The sequence below is a fragment of the Haliotis rubra genome, unplaced genomic scaffold (assembly GCF_003918875.1).
Source record: "Haliotis rubra isolate DU_JTF1 unplaced genomic scaffold, ASM391887v1 Scf622, whole genome shotgun sequence".
Taxonomy (NCBI): domain Eukaryota; kingdom Metazoa; phylum Mollusca; class Gastropoda; order Lepetellida; family Haliotidae; genus Haliotis; species Haliotis rubra.
Genome location: NW_025767327.1, coordinates 574,975 through 583,097, shown reverse-complemented (window position 1 = coordinate 583,097; position 8,123 = coordinate 574,975).

Sequence of the window (8,123 nt, the reverse complement as noted above, 5' to 3'; positions counted from 1 at the left end):
CTGATCTCTTTGAGGATACGTCTGACCTGGTAGTACACGTCAAACGTGAACACAGACTGACTCAGTGGGCCACGCCGAGTGTCGGTCAATGCCACACCACACCCCGCTGTAGCGCACCACACGGCGAAGTTGAGTTGATTCTGCCAGAACTGCATCGGGTTGTTGAACCAAGCTGAACTACCTTAGCGTTAGTCACCGAAAACTTATACTGACCGAACACATCTATGAACTGGGTGTTGAAATACAACCCATCAGCGACCACGATCTTCATGTGGGGGAAATCTACGTCCAGTTTAGGGTAAAACACTCCAGGGGAGTACATTTTAAAACTATTATATAATGAGTTTATATACTCTAAAATGTACATAACACTTCGAGGAATAACGAGCGGCAAGGCCGTTCAGCTGACGCACGCGATCGATAACACGTCGGGTCAACTCGAAGTCGCACTGTGCGATATCACCTACCTACCACGATGGACTAACATCAACGCTAGCAACAATAAACTGTTCGTAGGTGGCGCTAGCAACAAGATAATTGATGGTTACTACAGCGTGTGCTCTCTAAGCGACGAGGTCTTCAAACCCCTGGGAGCCGAACTCAAGATGAACGACTCAAACGGTACAGTGGTGTTAATCAACAACGGAAGAAACTCCTTGAGGCTCGGTCGACCACTGGCGAGGACACTCGGTATACAGCCTGACCAGATAAAACCAACGACTACCGCCACAGGCACGAAGTTACCCGACCTAGTACCGTACCGAGAGCTGTGCATTCATCTCAGTCAGGTGAGCACAACGGACAACATTCAAGGGGGTCACCCTTCCACTATACTGAGAGCCGTACCGGTGAAAACGGAGAAATACAACGACGGCAGAACCGAGTCGTTTTCACCGCGGCAGTATAAGAGGTTAACCCAGGGCAACATCCCTGAGCTGATAATATCGGTGTTAGATATAAATCATAATCTCGTGAATATAGGATACCTCAGCGTAACGCTGCACATAAAATGACCAGCGCACTAGGTCCCGGAATGAAGTTGAAAAAATGCATCAATGTAGGGATCTCCGACCTCGGGGACACACGCGGATTCGACGACCCCGGAGTAGATGGCAAATTGTACGCCTTGCAACTGAAAAACAGCATTTACAAACGCGTTGAAGTCCCCTCCGGTGGTACTAGCAACCTAAGTGATATAGTAGATACCTCAAGAGCGGCAGTCAACACTAAGTACACCCTTGTCAACACCGGTGATGATAACTGGATGATATACCCATCGTTCGGGGGCAAACTGTTCGACTTAACCGATGTTGAGAGCACTACCGTCGCCCGAAACAAACCATATACGCTCGTCTTCACCGATGATGACAAGTGGGTGTTATTACCAGATAAAGTCGACTGGTTTCTCAATATTAGGCTCGGCTCCCCCTACGTGTTCACGGATAACAAAGACAACCACCTAAACAAGGTCGTGAACAACGGAACCCTGCTCGTAGCTTACGTCCCGACTCAGAGACGTAGCGTAGTCATCAGCCCACTCGCCAGTATGGCAGCCCACATGCTATCGAGTAAGGCAGGCATGCAAAACGTGGTATTGCAGTTGGTGTCTGAATTCGAAGGCGTGGTCAAGATCCTGGAGAGTCTACCGGCGAACTCAACACTTATCATCCAAGTCTACCTAGGGGAACCATCGCGGGATGATGTAGAGATCGTGAAGGGGGTCAAACTCCGGTGGGGGAAACAACAACAGTATCACGTTTGCAACGTTTACGTGCGGGTGGGTGTCGACTCCAAAACCAGTCTGCAGGGTGTCACCGTGGTCGTGGAAGACACTATATCACTAACCAAGATATTCCTACCCGACAACATACACTTCATGGGGGTGAAGTGCACCCCTGAACTATTATCAGAAAACCAGTTGGAAATTATATCGTAATAGTATTATAGCAATGTCTTGGCTTCACCCCAACGCTACGTTTAACGACTTAGGGGACACAGAGGGATTCGATCAACCTGGTGAGGAAGGCACCTTATACATCCTACACTTGAAAGACAACGTGTATAGGCGGGTGTCGTTATCAGATTTTAGAGAGCCTGAATGGTTAGTCAACTTAACCCTCACCTCACCTTATATCTCCTTTAAAAAAAATAATACTATCTCCGAGATTAGGAACAACGGCATGATTATAGGATCATTCGTTCCGGAATCTAGTGTACAAGTCATACCAATACCAGACCACTCGGGCAACATGTTAGCTTCCAGTGGGACGGTGAAGACAGAGATCAAATTACTCGATTACCAAGAGGTCTTTAGAAATGTCGCGGAAAACTTCACATTCCTCATAGACGTCTATCTCGGGGATATAAGTTTGACTAGAAGGTATATTAAAATTATAGATGATATGTCGATAGGTTGGGAAGCCAGGTGTAATAACCAACGTTGTTGTATTATTAAGGTATCGGGAAACGACCCTGTACCAAGCCTTGATGGGGTTCGTCTCTTTAATGGACGTAGAGCTAAGACCCCGCTTTTTTACACGCACGTTAATCTAAGTATTATCGGTTTTAAGTACATTAATCAAAGGTTAAATGAAACCCAATTAAAATATATTATGGGGTTGAGCTATATCCCTGAACTAGTACCAGAACACTAGTTGGAAATTATATCGTAATAGTATTATAACAATGTCTTGGCTTCACCCCAACACTACGCTTAACGATCTAGGGGACACGGAGGGGGTCATAACAACACCTCATACGTCCTATTATTTAACAACGGTGTGTACATACGGCAGAACCTGGCAGTCTTAAAAGAACCTAAATGGGTGATCAACGTGACCACCACCGCACCTTATATCTCACTAGACAAAGATGGTTATGTCTCTGAAATTAGGAACAACGGTACCTTGCTCACGTCTTTCATTCCAACTGAAAGGAAGATAGTTTCTAACTCTGAATATTGGCCTAGGGACACCCTGTTAATTTCAGCCAGGAAGTCCCAGTTAATAGCCACCCACCACCATCATTCCATAATAGGGGTTAGGGGTATGGAAACAAACTCCACACTCATCGTAGAAGTCGCTTACAAGGGTAAGTTTGATTTGGATGAATTTGACCCATCCCCAAACTTGGAACTTTTACCCGGTGTAACAATACGTTGGGGTAACGACCCCTTAACATCAGGTTTTTTATCTTGCAGATTCGTGATACGATTGGGGGACTCCCAACAGGGATTACTACCCCACATAATAAACTGCTATGATGTTGAGATAGACCAGAAGTTACCTATTGACCCTTCCCGTATCTACACATACGAGAGTCTAAGTTTTATAAGCCTCAGGTACGTTGGCCAACTATTAACTGAAGCCCAATTAAATTATCTTTAGTAATATATATTATAGGATGGGGCTGTACCCAGGCATAGAGGAAGTAGCGAAGACCCTGGAAACCGTGAGACGGGTTCCGCTTGAGACAGTTATGCAATGTAAAACGTCAACTAGAACAAGACCGCGACAAGCGGAAAGCACTATATAAGAAGTACCATAGAGCTTTCAATGCCGTGGACGGGACCGATACTACCCTTATGGCAGCCAGCATGGGCCTAGGGGTGGCAGGTGTTGGGTTGTTAGCTACCATCGTGGCCGCACCTATAGTGATGGGGCTCGAAATAACAGCTGGGGTGACAGGGGTGTTGGGGTTGGGGCTTAAGCTTGTATCCCGCAGACTGCATCGTAAAGCATTGAAACACGACGAAATCAGGGTTCTGGCCGAAGCAAAGCTGAACACGGTGAGTGAGCGTATTTCCACGGCACTCACTGACAGTAAGATCTCGGAGGAGGAGTTTCGTTCAATCCTCTCTGAACTCACAAAATATGACAAAATGAAACAAGAGATTCGATCCAAGTCTCGTAAGTCTGCTATCAGCGAGGACGAGAAAAAAAAGTATATAGAACAGGGGATACAAAAAGCCCGGCAAGCTTTTATAACGAACACCAAAGAGATCATAGGCGATTCACATTAAACTGTTTCATCGAGGCCAACGTGACATAGCGGCACGTGGACATAGATAAAACGAACCTACCTTGTACTACTTGAGGGATGGGCCAGGCAGCCGGCACAATTCCCAAGGGAGGAAGCGCAATACATTTCTATTTCTCCCTTTGGGAATTGTGGCTGCCGGGGACATTTTGCTTGAAATTTTTATAGGTTGGGAAAGCAGTAGGGGTAATGGTAGCAAGAGCTAAGGGTCCGACCAAAGCCTTATTTGGGAAATAAGGCTTTGCAGAGGCTTTTGTTGGACCTGGTCCAAAACCCCCATTACCTATACTACTCGACATGATGAAAGCCGGAAGTCAAAACAAAAGATTGGCAAGGGCAGTTAATTCTGAAGCGCTATCTCAAAAAGTCGTACCGCTAAAATTACTATTGCCCACACTCAACATTTTAAACATTGTGACCCATAATAACTATAACTAAATCAATGTGATATTACAAATGACAAAAACACACTCTCGTGGCAGTGATGATAATATATAATAAAAATGGGTAACTGACGTAAGGGAATGTTTATTCAAACCGGGATATGGTTATGTTTGGAATAATCAAAACGCCCAACCAGAAAAAGTATATTACTTGACCCAAAGAATGAAAGGCATCTATCAACAAACATGGCTTGAAGAAATCTATCTATCCTCTAAATGTCTGTATTATAAACATTGGAAATCTGCGCTATGCCAAGAATATTATTTTTTTTAAATCACTGATATTCCGTGTAGCTTTATCCCGTTCTCGCTACTCATCGCACGAGTCGTTTCACCACACAAAATGATCTACCCAAATTTACTAACGTTAGGAAATATACGTTTCATCTGGCGGCCATATTGCATATGAACAACCTTTGAAATCTACGTGTCATCTGGCTGACACGTTTAAAGGGGTGTTAAAATAAACGAACACTCAACTCTGCATTTACATGTATTTCACAGATGTGTAAATCTAGCCACTGTTTTCATGTTATTTCTAGCATTGGTAACATATGCAAATGCTGTGATTGTAGGACATGCATTTCAATACCTTTGAAATCTCGTCTGACCAGGGTTAGGTTTGTCATACATTTAGTACACGCGTAAATGGTTGGTAATGGGTAAATAAAGTGCTACAAGATTGACACTACTTTAACATGTATTTCAATAGTTCTGTAATATAACTGTCACATCGGGTTCGTTAGAGCATACAGCCACGCCATAATGCACTGAGATCATCAGAAACACATGGCAAAGTGATACCCATGACTGAGCACCACTAGTAACGTGCGTGCCTTTCTTGCCATACACATGATGTCTGTTTAAAGGGTTCAAATATCGGGTCTGTGGGCCAGAGCGATATGTATGTTAGGGAGTGTGTGTGTGTGCATGTGTGTGAGAGGGAGAGGGTGTGGGATGGGGTAGGCCTAGGGTGGGGTGGTGGCGGTGGGGTACTGATGAGCCGTTCTGATGAGTAGGTAAAATCGTTTATACTTTTTGTAATGGAAATTACATTACAGCTTAAATAACTGACATAAGGTACACTTTTTATATATGACATACAAGGAGAGTTGTATGAGTTACCCGATTGATCATAGCTGCACAAATTTCATTATCTATACTTTCAGAAAAGATTATTACAATGTATTTATGATTCCCTGTGTAAATTACTGTTGTAAATGTATCCCATACGGACGTTTTCTCAAATTTCAGTTACCCGACGGAATATACAGTAACTGTACACCTATTTTGATTCCATCTCTTGGGTAGGTTATAGAAAATTCTAGTGATGGCAATTAGTTCATAAACTTAGATAAGTAAGTAGTTTCGATAATCGTTGAAAGCTTACTACCTTTTGTTTTTTGCTGTCTGATTTGTTGGAACATTGCTGAGTGCGGCGTAAAACCACTCACTCACTCACTCACTCAATGTTCGTCTGTCGTCTACAAGGACCACGGCTTCACGCAGTTGATTGGAGTTTGTGTGTCCGGGGGTGACTGGTCAATCCGATCTGGGCACGGAAGTAGCGTCCACAGGTTGGACGTCTGTAGTCCGTCACTGCAGTTGAAGTGCTTGCAGTCCTAGCTGTTCGTGCAGCACGCTTTTATAGTGAAGATTGGGTACGTGACTTTTCTGAGATGGTATATCCAGTCTTGAGTGTTCTACGCCAGAGCGTTCGGTCAAGGGCAGTTATTTCCCAGTTCTACCAGTTTGTGTTGAGGGACTTTAGCGATGCCTTCAAGCTGTCTTGAAACCGACCATTTTCTCTGGCCTCCAACTCTTCTCTTGCCAGACGCTAATTCCCCATAGATGAGTTGCTTCGTAATTTTGGTGTCAGATACACATGGGCAGCCGGAGTGTGGATAGAGGGGAGAATGGCTCTCTCTAGTACTTCTGTATCAGGGATCTTCTCTTGCCATCGGATATTGAGAATCATTCTGAGGCGTTTGGTGTGAAAATGGTTCAACTTCCTTGCATGTCTACTGTAGACAGTCCAGGTTTCATTACCGTAGAGCAGAGTGGCGAGGACCACCTCTTTGTACACTTTGAGTTTAGTTGTGGCCGAGATACCTCTTTTATCCCATCCAGTAGGACGCAGCACGCATTTGCTGTGCGTTTGTTGACCTCATCGTCAATATGTCAATATGCACACAACATGATAGGGACTGCCAAGATATGTGAAGCTGTCGACTGCATGTAGTTTTGTGCACTTGACCTCGATATTTGCTTCAGTATATGGAACACCTGGAGGAGGCTGGTACATGACTTCGGTCTTCTTGTTACTTATTGTGAGGCCGAGGTTGTCGCAAGCAGATGAAAAAACCCCGATTGTGAGTTAAATGCTCACACTGGTGAACAGATGCAACAGAGCATGGACAAATCTTCAACTACTCACTCTCTCATCGAAGACTGCATACATTGGGGATCGTAAATCACATGATAAGGTCATAAATATATTCGGACAAATTTTGATAGACATGTGTTATGCATTTCATTTATTTATTGTCAATGGTAGAGTGTTTGGAGATGAACAATGTGAATATACTTTTGTCGGACAGCATGGCTGTAGTGTTAATGATTATTTCATCTGTTCTCCTGATCTCTTTGAATATATAAGTATGTTGAATATAGGGAATCGATTAGATTCCGATCATCTGCCTTTAGAGCTCAAATGCCGATTTCCTAAAATGAACATGATTAAAGGTAAATCAACAGCGGATATCTCCTCTAATGAAAAAATTGTGTGGAATGAGTCTTTATGTAAGACTTTTTTAGGAAATCTTCAAGAGAGAACTGCAGCTGGTTTCCAGTCGGTGTTTAATAAACTTGATAGTAATATAGAAGATGCTAGTGATGATTTTGTAAGTATGATTTTAGATTCTGCAAGCTGTATGAAGAAACGTGTATCGAGCGCACCGCCGCGAAACAATCCACCCTTAAATGCTGAGTGTAAGGCTGCACGGCGGGTTGCACGAAAATCTCTAAAGACATTTAGACGTAAACGTAACGATATCAATAGAAAACTATATTGTAAAGAACGAAATATATACAGAAACTGCTGTAGAAGATTTAAATCGGACCTGAGTAAACGAAATGTCGACAACTTAACAAAGGCAACAAAAAGCCCGACCTCATTTTGGAAACAAATCAGATATTTAAAAGGTCGACCAACACGAAAAAATGTAGTTCCGAAAGCGGAATGGTTAAATCATTTTAAAAATGTATTTCGTAATGATTTTGTTTTTAATGATTCTTTTGATGATTGTCCTTTGCAGGATGATGCAACACCAGATATTTTAACTGCAGATATGTCAGACGTCGATTCACTTGTATTAGACTCACCCATAACAGATAATGAAATATCAGAAGCGTTATTGCATTTGAAAAATGGAAAATCAGCTGGTCTTGACCTCGTCGTGGTGGAAATGCTTAAAAGTTCAGAGTTTGTTATCATGCCCTTTTTGAATAAGTGCTTTAATAAATTGTTTGAAAATGGTATTTTCCCCCGTTGTTGGGCGCGATCAATTATTGTTCCCTTACATAAGAAAGGTGATGTCACCAATCCAGATAATTATAGAGGAATCTCCCTTATTGGTATTT